The sequence below is a fragment of the Eublepharis macularius genome, chromosome 2, assembly GCF_028583425.1.
Source record: "Eublepharis macularius isolate TG4126 chromosome 2, MPM_Emac_v1.0, whole genome shotgun sequence".
Classification (NCBI taxonomy): domain Eukaryota; kingdom Metazoa; phylum Chordata; class Lepidosauria; order Squamata; family Eublepharidae; genus Eublepharis; species Eublepharis macularius.
Window position 1 is genome coordinate 71,649,752 of NC_072791.1, and position 14,109 is coordinate 71,663,860.

General features: G+C 39.6%; 1 protein-coding gene across 2 annotated transcripts in view; it reads right to left on the reverse strand.

Moving 5' to 3' along the window:
* SIPA1L1 (signal induced proliferation associated 1 like 1) overlaps positions 1-14,109 on the reverse strand; it is a 263,833-nt gene that overhangs the window by 191,733 nt on the left and 57,991 nt on the right. For both annotated transcript variants that reach the window (XM_054970694.1, XM_054970693.1), the window contains exon 2: positions 12,482-12,577. The gene's annotated coding sequence lies outside the window, so the exon portion shown is untranslated. The remainder of the gene's footprint in view (positions 1-12,481; positions 12,578-14,109) is intronic.

The window sequence follows — 14,109 nt, forward strand, 5'->3', positions numbered from 1 at the left end:
TTTCGACTTTGATCTATTAATAAAAAATCCTGCCAGATCTCCAAACTCTTTAATTTTATCTAACAATATCGGTAATGTCTGGATTGGATCTTCTACTATAAACATTACATTGTCTACAAATGCTCTGAACTTATAAGAAAACCCTTTGAGTTTTATACCTTTGATATTGTCATCATCTCTTATTTGCCTCAAAAGTATTTCCAACACCATAACAAATAGTAACGGTGAAAGTGGACATCCTTGTCTTGTACCTTTTCTTACCTCAAATTTTTCTGTCAAATCACCGTTTACCACTAATGACGCATTTTGTTCAAAATATATAGTTTTCACTGCATTAATGAAATCTTGCCCCATATCCATCTTTTCCATCGTCAAAAACATAAAATCCCAATTCAAATTGTCAAAGGCTTTCTCAGCATCAGCAAAAAACAGGCCTACTTCCTTTTCTGGATGCTTATCATAATATTCAATGGCGTCCAACACCACTCTCAGATTATCCCTAATTCTTATTGTTCTTATTCAGTAAAAATCCGGCCTGCTCTTCCCCTACGAATTCTATCAAAAATTTCTTAAGCCTTTCTGCTATAAGATGTATTGCCGAAAGGGAGCCTTTCGGCCTCCCACCTTTGGGGTGGGGAAGGTTCTCCCCACCACTGCACCTTGTTAATTTGTTTTATTATTTGTATATTGATTTTAGTTTTTGTTTTTATCAATTTTAACTGTTCACCGCCCAGAGCCCCTGGGATGGGCGGTATATAAATTGAATAAATAAATAAAATAAATAAATAAATAAATCTTCAGATTATCCCTAATTCTTATTGTTCTTATTCAGTAAAAATCTGGCCTGCTCTTCCCCTACGAATTCTATCAAAAATTTCTTAAGCCTTTCCGCTATAAGTCTTGCAAAAATTTTGTAATCATTGTTTAATAAAGAAATCGGCCTATAACTTTTAACATTTAGTAAACCTTGTGACTCTTTTGGGATCAGTGAAATATTTGCTTCAATCCAAGTCTTTGGGAGATTTTTCTTCTTAAAAATTTCATTCATCAACTTTTGTAGAGGCTGCACCAAGTCTTTTTTCATTACTTTATAAAATTTTGCTGTAATTCTATCTGGACCCGGTGCTTTCCCTATTTTAGTTGATTCTATAGCATCTAAAATTTCTCCTTCTGTTACTGGAACATTCAAAATCTCTTTCTTTGTCATTGAAATCTTTGGTATCTTTGCTCTTTCCAAATATGCTTCTATTTTGTCTAAATCTATCATTTTCTTTTGGAATAATTTTGCATAATATTTATAAAAAGCTCTTTTTATCCCTTGATGGTCCATTATTTCTGTTCCTCATTCACGATTGTATTTGGGCAGGCCAAAAGGCATACCTATTATACTGCATTATTGGATAAGTTACTCTACTAGTCAGCACCACAGCCTTACTTATCAATACAGGAATTAAAGTTATTACAAATGATTTAGTTTTAATGAGAGACACCTGAAGCAAAATGCTATTTTTGAAGTTTAAAGGCAAAAGTTTAAAGGCAAAAGTTTAAAGGCAAACCTTAATGCTAACTCACACATGACTGAAATTGTAATTGCCAAATAATTAAAAGGTTTCCGATACTGATTAACTAGGAATCAGAATCCCATAAAATGTTATTCCTGATATACATGTGCATCAGTGAAATGCAGGACACAGGATGCAATCTTGCACCTCATCCTCACAAAGCAATTCCCACAAGCTTCTATGACAACCTACCTCTCCCCACTAGCTACATAAACACACATTCTCATGAATACACTATGCTCCGGAAGGAGGTTCAACAGCAGATGAAGCTCTCCTGTATCTTATCAGTAACATCTTGCTATTGACTTCCCCGACCTCTGACAGGTAGGTCAGAGAAGCACAAACTGTACTACAAGCAGCTGTCTAGGAAAGAGGCCTCAACATGCAAATGCTAATGAAGGGCAGAAGAGCTGGTTGCCACTGTATAGTGCATGTGGAAGAAATTAGTGGAGGAGGGGGAGATTGTCAGATGGGATTCTAGGTGAAAAGAAGAAGAGCATTTATCTGTCAGAGCGAATGGAGCTCATCAATTTTCCATAGTACTTTAGGTCAGCACTAGTGATCCTTTGATCTAATTATACCACTAAGTGTTCTCTGATCAAGCATTACCCCAATTAATAATATGACCTCTAAAACTGTAAATGTTCAGTACAACCTTGCATGGGTCAAAAGCAGTGCTTTGCTTTACATTACTCCCAGACATTCAACTTAGCTCGGCAAAGCCCTTATTAACTCTCCTATTATCTGTAGAAGGTGCCAAGTTCTGGGCAGCTGCTGTTGTAACTAGAGTAGTCAGGTTCTCTATTTTCTCACAAATATTCTGTAAACTCCTCACAATCAAGTAGGTCTGTGGTACAAATATATTTAAAGTAGCAATTCTTCATTAGCTTCCTGATGAGATTCAGCTGACTCATGTAATCTAAGGAGGGCATAACTTTATTAAATTTTTGAGATCCCAAAAGGTTACAATCTCCTAACAGGTTATCCTCCACTTCTGTAGGCAGTGGGTCCTCAATAACACTGCTCTCCTGCAAGACATTGAATCTATTACTCGTCTTAATATAGGTTTTTTAAAAAATCAAGCTTAGTTTGTTTTGGTGAAGGCAAGAAAAAGTCCTCAGAGGGGCAACCTATCAGACAGGAAACACACACGAAGACAGACTCAACTACAATTTAACAGAACTACTGTAAAATAATTATATCTGTAGCTAACTGCACTGTCAAAGAGAGAGTTGCTGTTGATCTTATTGAATTACACTATGTAATCTGCCATGAAAAAGGTGGGCTGTAAATAACATAAATTAAAAAATAAATAATGTACAGTAAAAAAAATCAAGATCTTTACACACACACTGTGCTTCAGTTATGGAGATATGTAAAAACACATCCTTTAAAACTTGGGAACACAACTTTTTGTATCCGGAAAAGGCAGTATTTCCCCAAAGGAAGCTTCCTTTACTATTGCAGTTGACACACAGAATGTGGGTGCATGTTCATTATTTATTCATACATCAGCACAACATTAATAACACTAATATAATTTCTTAAGCAGCTGAAAGAAAACAAAGCAGTTCATGACTTTTTAAAAAACAGAATTAAGAACAACAAAAGTTCTGCTCATAATAAGCAGAATAACTTTCATTCACCTCTAACCTTACATCATTAAAGCTTGGATCCCATGGAAATGCCACTCGTGGAGGATAGAGAACCCAATGGGAAAACTTGGTAGAGAAGGAGGTTGTAGCACCAAGAGGTAATCAGCAAAAATGTCCCCTTCCATCAGCACAAATCCTCCATGGAATCCAACCCTCGAGTTCTTCTATAGCTGTGCGCCCCTTCATTTTGTAACTATAGCACTGGATTGCTCACCCACACAGAGTTGTTTTGCTCAATGTGGCAGACAAAAGCAAGGCAAACGCTCCCAACTCCCCTCAGTGCTACCACTGTGTAAACCTTTGTTTCAGATATGGAAGCTGAGACCTTCCCTTCTTCTGTACTGAGGTTATATATCCTACCAGGACCTTAAAAAGGTTAAAAGGGGGAAGGGGAGAAGATTGAGGGAGCAGCATACTGTAACATTAATAAATTTAAAATCTGGTATGTGAGCATATGTGTGTAGAATTGCTTCTATTTCCAAATCACCACACTGTTTTAGCATCTTATCAGACTTTTCCATGTGCTACTTTTGAAACTATTTTGAAACTATATGCAATGACCCTGTACATAAAGCACGTAATTCAAGAGTTTATACAATTGAATGCTGTAGTATCCAGAAGACAATTTATGTTTGGAACACCAGACCCTTTGCTGAGATATCCTGCAAATGACAGGATCTCTTAACTTCAATGGAACCACTACCTGAACTAACATGTTAGGACTAGAAATAAAACATGAAAGGATCAGATTAAACAAAATCACAGTGTTAGTATTCATTCTAAAAAGAAAAACTGATTCAGCTCTTTTACGTGAGGAGTTTTCATAGGCACCTACCTATTCTTAAGGAAAAGGAAGTCACAGGCCCATACTTTTTTTCCAAAACTAAAACACAGTGCAGGGAGAGATTAAAATTGCTTCTGTAGTTGATGGCTGAACACAATCAACTCAAACATGTTTCATAATATGGTACATTGGAGATGGAGAGATTGCATGTCAAGTTGCAGCTTAGTCTTATGAGTAATATGCACTATTACTCCAACTGGTGTGTGTACTTGAGATGTTTGTACTATGTTCTACTTGAGATGTTTGTACTATGTTCAACCCACTATCAACCTCAACTAGCATCCTGCCTGAAAATTCAGGTTGTATGTGCTGAATAAAATTTATCAATTTCTCTAGGCTTCTCCTTGGAATGCCTAAATCTACTAATAGTCAAGAGTGCATTTGAAATCTGCTTAGAAATGGAAGATACGAATCTCACTTACCATGAAGCTTCTTTTCTCGGTGGTCCAGGTGTCGGGCAGTCCTTACTATTGGGAAGTAGCTCCTCCTCTCCAGTGCAGGGTCAGTCAACTTGATTGATCTCAGAGGGGAGGGGCTCTCCCTTAGCTCACTAGTTTGTTTTCAAGCCTTGAGTCTTTGTGAGCTTCTCTGTTAGTAGAAAGGTTCCCCTCCACCTTCCTGCTGTTAATCTATATGCTGTATCTAACACAACCACGTTAACTTTTTTAAAACACTCCTTCCTATAATAACTGTATACATTATACCTGCCATATGTTTGTCAATTTTTTTCTAGAGACTAACATGGTAGATATAACCTCCTCCATATAACCTAACTCTCTTAGTTGGCTGCGTTCAATTTCCAAGCAATTAGATTTAGGATCTCTGGTTGTGGGTGTTGACGGGTCCTTTGCGTCAGCAGGTTCTCTTTCATGAGTAGATGTCAAGGTTCCATGACTGATAGTCTCATCAATTCATGGAACCACACCCTTTTCGGTCAATATGGTGCTATTCACAGTTCACAGTTTTTATTGTTACAGTCAAAGACCAGAATAACACAGAAACAGGGAAGCACATCACCCCAAATCATGATGCAAAAGTACAAAATCGACATATGATTAAAATATGATACCAATATACACTAATGGTTAAAAGTTATGTACACTTATATATAAATATTTCCTAATAAAATTTGTAATAGTTATAGCAGCCTAATATGGTGCTATTAATATCACCTTCGCCTGTTGCTCTATGAACTTTTGTATTACCCTATGTATTAGCTATATGGGGGGAATGCATATAGCAGTTCAGCGTGTATGTGTCTATAGCCCAAGGGACCCTTCTTCTGGACAGAAATCTTTGAACCTGGCAATTCTGCCGGTTTGCAAACAGATCTATATCCGGCATGCTGAACCTTTTGCATATCTGTTGGAAGACTCCTTTGTTCAACATCCATTCAGTTTGATCTACCTTTCTCTTACTCAGCCAGTCCACCAGGACATTGCTCCTGTCCTAGTTTGATCTACCTTTCTCTTACTCAGCCAGTCCACCAGGACATTGCTCTGTCCTACCACATGTGCTGCTTTTTCTTCTGGACAGAAATCTTTGAACCTGGCAATTCTTGACAGCAGATTCTGGAAATCCATTAGCCCCCGTCTGACGGTTCTCAGTTCTAACAGGTTCATGCCTTTAGATTTCTCTTTCTCTGGCCATGGACCTTGAGCCATTCTGCTCTGTGTAAGCTTCCTAGCCCCACCAACTGGTGTCTTGTTATCACTACTCTCTTCGGTTCCCAAAGTGGAGCACCCATCTGGAACCTGACAGGGTCCATCCACCAATTCATCTCTTGATGGAGTCTTCCTGGTATTTTTACCAAGATGTTCTTGTGTGCAACAGCTTTCTGCTAGGGTAGCAGAAACCTGTGAAGTAGTCATGTGTGAAATCTTGCCCACTGTAATGGGTCCCATCCTGGCATGATACCATCATTCCTGCCAGTTGTGCCAGAATCCCTGTTGCCGTTTCCTCTGGATCTGTGTTTTCATAGACTGGATCTTCCTTTGTCTTTCTTGGGATAAGATCATCTTCTCCTGTACAGTATCCATCAGCACCCCTAGATGGGCGATCTTCTGAACAGGTACAAGGCTGGTCTTTCCCTTGTTGATTACAAAGCCGTGGTTCTCCGGACATTCTGTTCTTTTTACTGCTTTCAAGCCCAGGGGAAGGGATGGTGTCTTATTAAGATGTCATCGAGGTACGGGAACAACATGATTCTCTGTAGTCTGAGGAAGGCCATCAGGGTTACTAGCACCTTGGTGAATACTCTGGGGGACAATCTGAGACTGAAGGGAAGTGCTCGATACTGAAAATGTTCTCCATTGTACGTGAAGTGAAGGAACTTTCGATGCGTTTCCTTTATAGGAATATGCAAATAAGCCTCCAATAGATCTATGGAAGCTAAGTAGTCCCCCTTTTGAATGGGCACCATGATGGACTGTGGCATCTCCATCTGGAACTTGCATGTCTTGATGTGTGTTCAGCCACTTTAGATCTAGTATGGTTCTGACATCTCTGTTTTTCTTCAGTACTATAAAGAACACTGAGGAGACCCCTTGGTTCCTGTGTACTGGTGTGACCGGTTCTATTGCGAGTAAGTGTTGGATTACCTGCAGTAGCAATTGATGTTTTTGCCTTGATGGATTCCTTGGCATTTGAAGGACATGTCTCGGTGGTGCTGATTTGAACTCCGGGGAGTATCCAGTGGTTACTCTGTCCAGAACCCATCTGTCTGATATTCTCTGTTGCCAGATGTTTGCAAACTTCTGTAACCACCTCCCGATTTTGGTGACCTCTGTCGGGGTGGTGTAGTCATCTAGATGTTCCTTTCTTTTGTCCTTTGTTGCACTGATTGAATTTAGAGAAGGGTGCAGATCTATTATCAGTTCTGGTTCTGAGTTGCCAACATCCCTTAAAGGGTCTGGAGTTCCCAAATCATAGCATTCTTTTGGTGTCCCGAAAAAACTGGAACCTCCTTTTTGGTTGTATTTCTTTCTTTTTTGATGGTAGGACCTTCTCCTTATCTTCTATTAAGTATTTTTCTCCTTATCTTCTATTAAGTATTTTTCCAGTGCCTCTCCAAATAGGTTTGTTCCTTTGAACGGAATCGCCACGACCTTAGCCTATGCCGATGGATTCACATTCCATTTTCTCAGCCAAGTATTTCTTCTGGCTGCAACATTGAAGCCCATGGCTCTGGAAGACAATTGAACAGTATCCATGGAGGCATTCGCAGTGAAAGCTGTCGCCAGTGCTATTTTCTTGACCTCATCTTTGATTTCTTTTGGGACATTGCTCTCCACCACAGCCAGGTCTGAAGCCCAGGAGAAAGCTGCCCTTGCAAACAGAGAGCCTTTTGCCAAAGCTCTGAGTGACATTACCAAGGCTTCGAAGTTTCTGCACAGTGCCTGTTCTATCTTCCTATCGCAAGGATCTTTAGGAAGTCCATCTGCTTCCATGAGTAAGACTGAGGTGGTTGCAAGGCTGGTTACTGGATCATCTACAATAAGCAATTGTATTTTCTTAGCCACGTCTGGTACCAGTGAGTAAAATTGGTTAACAATGGGCTGGTTAGCTTTTGGTTTTGTTGGTGCTTCCCATTCTTCTTTCAATAGATTTCAGAAAACTGCAGGCAGAGGCACGCAAGATTGTAGACTGCCCTTCTTGGGCAGGGCTCTCTCTCCCCTGTGGGAAAGCAGGATCCACCCCCTCTTTCTCCAAGGAGATTGGGGCAATTTCCAGGCCCCTCAAAATCTTAGGTAATAGTCTGATATAGATATCCTAAGGAAACAACCTTGGTTGTGCTGGGGCCACGGTTTCCTCTTCCTCCTCTGATAGCTTTCCTTCATTAATTGAGGATGGATCTGACATTTCTGATCCTGATTGTTCATCCTCCAAGAGGCTAAGCTCCCTAATGTACAATAATTTCTTCCTCCATCCTTTTCTTAGATTTCTGTGGTGAGGGTGAGGCCACTCACCCCTTTTCTCTCTTAGAAGCTCCCCCCCATTTGGACTGTCTTCCCTGTTTATCTGAGGGAACAGTATCCTCTGTGATATGGCCACGTTCTTTTAAGGCCTCTTTAAACTCTCTCTTTATCTCTGTCCTGAGCCAGGCCAATAAATTAGATTTGGCTTCTAGACCTGAAAGATCTACATCAGTAGTGCCTTCCCCTTTGTCCTGGGGCGACCAATGTGGGGACAGGGAGGTTGTAAAGCTGGGAAGGTCCAATTCACAGAGACCGCCCCTTATGCCTGCAGCAGGAGGTAGGTCTGCTTTAGCTGCTATTATTGCCAAAGACTACTTCCCCCACCCAAAATAGAAAAGGTCAATCAGAAGGAAAAAGGCGGTGGGGGGAGGGGGAGAAACCCAGGAGATTGAGAAGAACTAAACAGTTTCCCAAATCAAATTGTTTTTCAGCCAAAGGCTTCTTACTGCCCTTCTACTAGTGAGCTGATGTTGCTGTTGCTCCTCCAGCGTTTGGGTGTAGCCTCCAAAGCCGCATGGAACTGTTGAATGCCCTGTCAGCCCTCACATTACTCCTGCTGGCTCTTCTTACTCTACCGTGCTCCCATTAAGTTTATAGGAGGAAGAAGCGGAGGTGGGGAGAATCTCTTTGCCTGGAGGCTGGAGAGAGCCCGTTTGGTGTAGTGGTTAAGAGTGTGCGACTCTAATCTGGAGACCCGGGTTTGAGTCCACACTCCTCCACTTGAAGCCAGCTCGGTGACCTTGGGTCAGTCACAGCTTCTAAGAGCTCTCTCAGCCCCACCCGCCTCACAGGGTGTTTGTTGTGGAGATAATAACAACATACTTTGTAAACTGCTCTGAGTGGGCATTAAGTTGTCCTGAAGGGCGGTATATAAATCAAATATTATTGTTGTATTATTATAATGCTGCAGGAGTCTCTGCAGAAGCCATGGAAGCTAGGCTAGCCTAGTGCCGCCAGCTCTGCCGCTTGCTGTCGCATTCGCCACGATCGTATGGGGGGGGGGGAGGCCCTTCTCCCAAGCAAACCTTTCCTTTCCTCCTCACGTGATCACTTTCTTTTTTCCTTGCCAGGATCCTCTGCTCTCATTGACCACTGTCGACATCCTGCTGAGAGGATCCCCTCTTGGATCAATCAAGTCAACTGACCCTGCACTCGAGAGGAGGAGCTACTTCCCAATAGTAAGGACTGCCCCACTCCCTTTGGACCATGGGAGAATGGTATATTCTGCTTAACCAAATTAGCCATTTATTTAAAGCTTTTGTTACAAAAACGATATATTTTAAAATATGGTTTAACAAGCAGAGTTATGATATTACATAGATGACAAAAAGGTGTGTGGCACTTGTTTCTGCTCCAGAACCAGCAACAATTCAGTAGCTCAGAGTCTGAAGTTCCTCAGAGATTGGGATTCTGCCACCATTGACTAAGATATCATTTTGGACTTGCTTTTCCTTTTATCTTTGAAGATTGTGAATCAGTAGTTTCTCATCAGTTGTCACAGGATGGCACCTAAGCATTACTAGAACAGGGTCATATATATATATTACACACTAACAGAAAAGGAAGGGAAGTAACTACAGTTCTGGATTAGGGAGAGCAAGGATACATTATTTTTAAACACATTTCAACCTGAAATGGCTTGAATGGGTAAAAAGCAGAAAGTGTCCCTTAAGGGGATGGTGTAAGGTAGGAATTGATGTAAATAAATATAATAGATCTGTGTGTGTGTGCGTTTGTATGTTATAAGAAGGGCAAGGTCTGGGGTTACATTATTTAGACTGAGCCTTGGAAATCGGGAAGTTCTGTCTCACAGTGCAAGAGTTATTCAAAGTGATAGATAATAAATTGTTCAAGATCTCTATAAGGAGGTTGCTATTGTTCTCAGCAAACAAAATCTTTGTATTACAGAAGCAAGGTAGTCAGAAATGTCTGTAATAGAACACCTACCACTATGTCCATGGTAACAATCATGCAACTGTTAAAGAACAGCCCAATTCTAATACAGTTCAAATATCTGACTTTTGGAATTTTTGAAGGCTATACCGCCTCCCCCCACACACACACACACAATCTCCCTCATTTTCTCTCTCTCTCTCACACACACACACACGCACAAAATGTGCCACAGTAGTAGACACCATGTAAATACAACTGGAGATTATTTGGGTATTTACTCAGAAACGTTACAAAACCTAAAGCTCCACTTAAAAAGTTGTATTAATCGGCTATTATTTCATCAATAAAAAAATACAGCATTTTTTCACCATAGTTGAAAGCCTGAGAATAAATTTTGTTAAAGGAGGAACAGGAAGTTGCTCAAGGGAGCAAGTGCTCTTGCCTGATCTCTCCCAGCCCAAGCATAATTCCTCTGCTATAAAAAACTCCTGCTTCTAAATGGATGGCTACCAGCCAGTAAGCAAGTGCTTCATCTTCCAAGCGTGAATGCTTCTTTTTTTTCGACAACTACACCTACCTCTCAAGAAAAGGAAGTCTTAGAAACCTTTCAGCTTGAAAGCAACAAGCTTGGAGCGCAGATTATTACCAGCGAAGCAACTCACATTTACATTTTTCTCAAGTTTTACCTCAAATTAGAAACCTCTTAACACTGTCTTTTTAAAAATAATCTTACATTACATTTATTACATACAATGAAACAAATGATTTATAAATATACATCAAATATAAACTCTTTTCTTGCGGGGGCTGTCAAACTCTGACACGCATACTATCTTTCAGTTTTCCAAGAGAATAAAACCAACCAAAATCTCTTTAACCTTCTCTGTTGGATTCCTTTCCCCCCAATAATTTGCAAAAGGTTGCCAAACCTTAGCATTGTTTTCTTGCTTTTTATATTCTCCATCCCACATTAATCTAATTACTGCTGTCTTGTACATGATCACAGTAAACCAAACTTTCTGCAACCATTCTACCTTATGGGGGAGAGTTGTCTTCTTCCAATACGCTGCCAACACTATAGTGAGCTGCAGATAGTAGATTCCTACTCAAAATCTTAATTTTCCATTTCCAGAGCTTTGGAAATATCCCCCAAAGGGCAGTTTTAGGATCTAGTGATATTATTTTCTCAATAACCTATTCAAATATTCAAAAAATATTCTTCCAATACTGTGTTCAGACACCAGCTAGGACCATCAAATATGTAAGAAGTCCTCTGCTTTCTTCTGACATCTCCAGCATTCTGCTGAAGTTGTCTTTTCTATTTTGGCTATTCTACTGGGACTTAGATACAACCTATACATCATTTTAATAGGTTTTCCTTGCTATTAATATTCAATGAACATTCCTTAATTTCTTTTTGTAGTTTGAACCATACTTCATCAGAAATTTTACGTAACAAATCGTTTTCCCATTTCTGCTACTCCTCCATTTGCATAAATATTCATAGATCTTGAAGCGAAAGCAGAAGTTTTTCTTTGGAACAAATTAACTTCAGCACTTTTTGTACTCTGTTCCAAAACCATGGCTCTGCTTAGCAGCATTTTTGTTATCCGCATCCCTAAAGGGCATCTTACAGAGAAACACTACCATATCCCTCCCTCCAGATGGCATTCAAACCACAGGCATTTTTTCCTGACAAACACCTGTACTTCTGGCCAATTCACTAGATCAAGTCTGACCAAATTAAGTAAAATGCTAGGGAAGCTTTCAATGAATCTGCCAATTCTTCAATAAAAGAAAATAGCCACATAAGACTTTCCATTCAGATAAGGACTTTTGGCATGGGGGACAGGATTGAACATACATCCTTGGATTGGCTTCACCAATCAGAATTGCTCCCCGCATGCTGATTAACCTTGGAAGAGAAGGAAAACAAAGAGAAGGTATCTGGGGTTTTCATCTTCCAGGGTGAAAAACAGCCTGGAAAGGGATTAGTTTTGACAGCAAACAACAAAGTATAGGAGGATGAAGCTCTTTCCTAGCCCCATGCTATAGGCCCACATAAATTGGGAGTTCCACATAGGACTGCCACTTCTGGCTTGGGCAATTCTTAGTGATTTGAGGTAGAGCCAGGCGGAGAGATGTAAAAGGTCTAGGAAGAAACCAGAAAAATTCAGGGGGGGGAACTTGTGTCTCCCCCCCTTGCACGTTTTCCAATAGAAAAACTGGAAATTTGGGGGAGTACTGAAAAAAAACCCTCCTATTAAATATTTTCTCTTTTCTCTCTTGTAAAATGAAATACTTTTAAAGCCAAGTTGGGGATGTTATGAAAATCTCTCCTCCAAGCTATCTCCCTATGAAATTCAAGACAATAGCCCTGATCTTACCTGCTTCCGGAGAGTTGTTTTAAATTAAAGATTAACCACAGAGACAAATATTTAGAACTTAACGGTGCCCAATCTCCCATATACAATTTTAAAAACCATACAGTACACAGAAAAGCTAAGTTATCGTAGTAATTCACTGGTACAAAGTTAGCAATCTTACCTCAAAGCAGACTCTTCTATTCACTTGCTAACATGAACTGAAATTGCTATTCCTTTTGCCAGTATCGTTGTGGGATACACACTGAAAGTATTTCATCTGCAAAATATGAGGAAGATGGGAAAGATTATTTTATAACCATGTAGCATGTGCTTTGACTTCATTCTCGTAGAAAACTCTGATTTTAAAAAGATGATCCTGAAATGAACCCCTGTGGTTCTTCTATGTAGTTACAGAATCTTCAGAATAACCTTTTGCTGTAACATTCAAAATAAGCATAATTAGCTGATTTTTTTATCCAATTCAATCTCCCAAGAATGAATCCTCAACTAACTTTGAGATGATCCATTTTCCTTTTAAATTTAAAGAGTCCTCATGACACTTTCTCCCTATGCCAGCAAAACAGCAATGCACATGTTTTGCATATACAACAGCAAAAATGTACCACCATAATCATGATATAAACAAGGGCTTGTGAACTGTTTGTATATGTACATACGATCTTTTAGTGCTTTATTTTCCATTTTAAAAGATGGTCTCATAAAATTACCAGTGGATGGCCATTTCAAGTACAATATGAGGTAAGCATGGCAATTGCAAAGTTGTAATTAAGTTTTTTCATGTAATTATACTTAGGAATTTTGTGAAAGAGTACATGTATGTTTTACTGATTTATAAACCAGGAGGTGCCCTAACTCATCAGATCACAGAAGCTAAATTGGATGGCAGACCTCCAAGGAAGATCAGGGTCGCTAGGCAGAGACAGGCAATGGCAAACCACCTCTGTTAGTCTCCTGTCTTCAAAATCCCATGGGGTCACTATAAGTCAACTACAACTTGATAGCACATTCCACCACCAAACCAGTGGGTGGGGATCAGGGGATAAAACCACAAACACATAATTCAATTTTTTCCCCCAAACTTTTATTGGCAAGTTACATATAACAATTAACAATCAACAAATAACAGATCAACCAATATTATACATATACAAACAATTTTGGGATTGTCCAGTGTGATAACATTGTCTATCATTAGTGATTTACAGAGCTGAATAATACAACAATTAGCATTATCATAATGTTCCTTAATGGTTAGGTGAGATATACACATAATTACAATGTAAAATAACCAGAGTTTGTTATAGTTTGTAAAAGTTTCGATTTTGGCTGAAGATTATTTCTTTCTATATAAGTGAAAAAGGGGAACCATTTTTCGACAAAATTTGTATCCGCAGGGAAGTGTTCGGCTTTATGTATGTCGTCGGTTACTTTGTCAAGAATAAAGTTATTCCATATTTTCCCCAACCAATTCTCAATTGTTGGTATGTGATTAGCCTTCCAGAACGTAGCTATGACGCTTTTCGCTGCAACAAGGAAGGATTCTATAAACTCACTTCTAATTTTTGGGATTGTCAATTCTTCCCATTGATCTAGAAAAATTAATTTGGGATCTAATGGGACTGTATAACCTGTTATCAGTTTGATTTCACTCAGTACTTCATTCCAAAATTTAGAAATGTGATGGCACTCCCACCAACAATGGGCATAGGTGCCTTCTTGCCCACAGTTCTTCCAGCACAAGGGAGATGCAGAGGAGGAGATTAACGATATCTTCTTCAGGGTTAAATA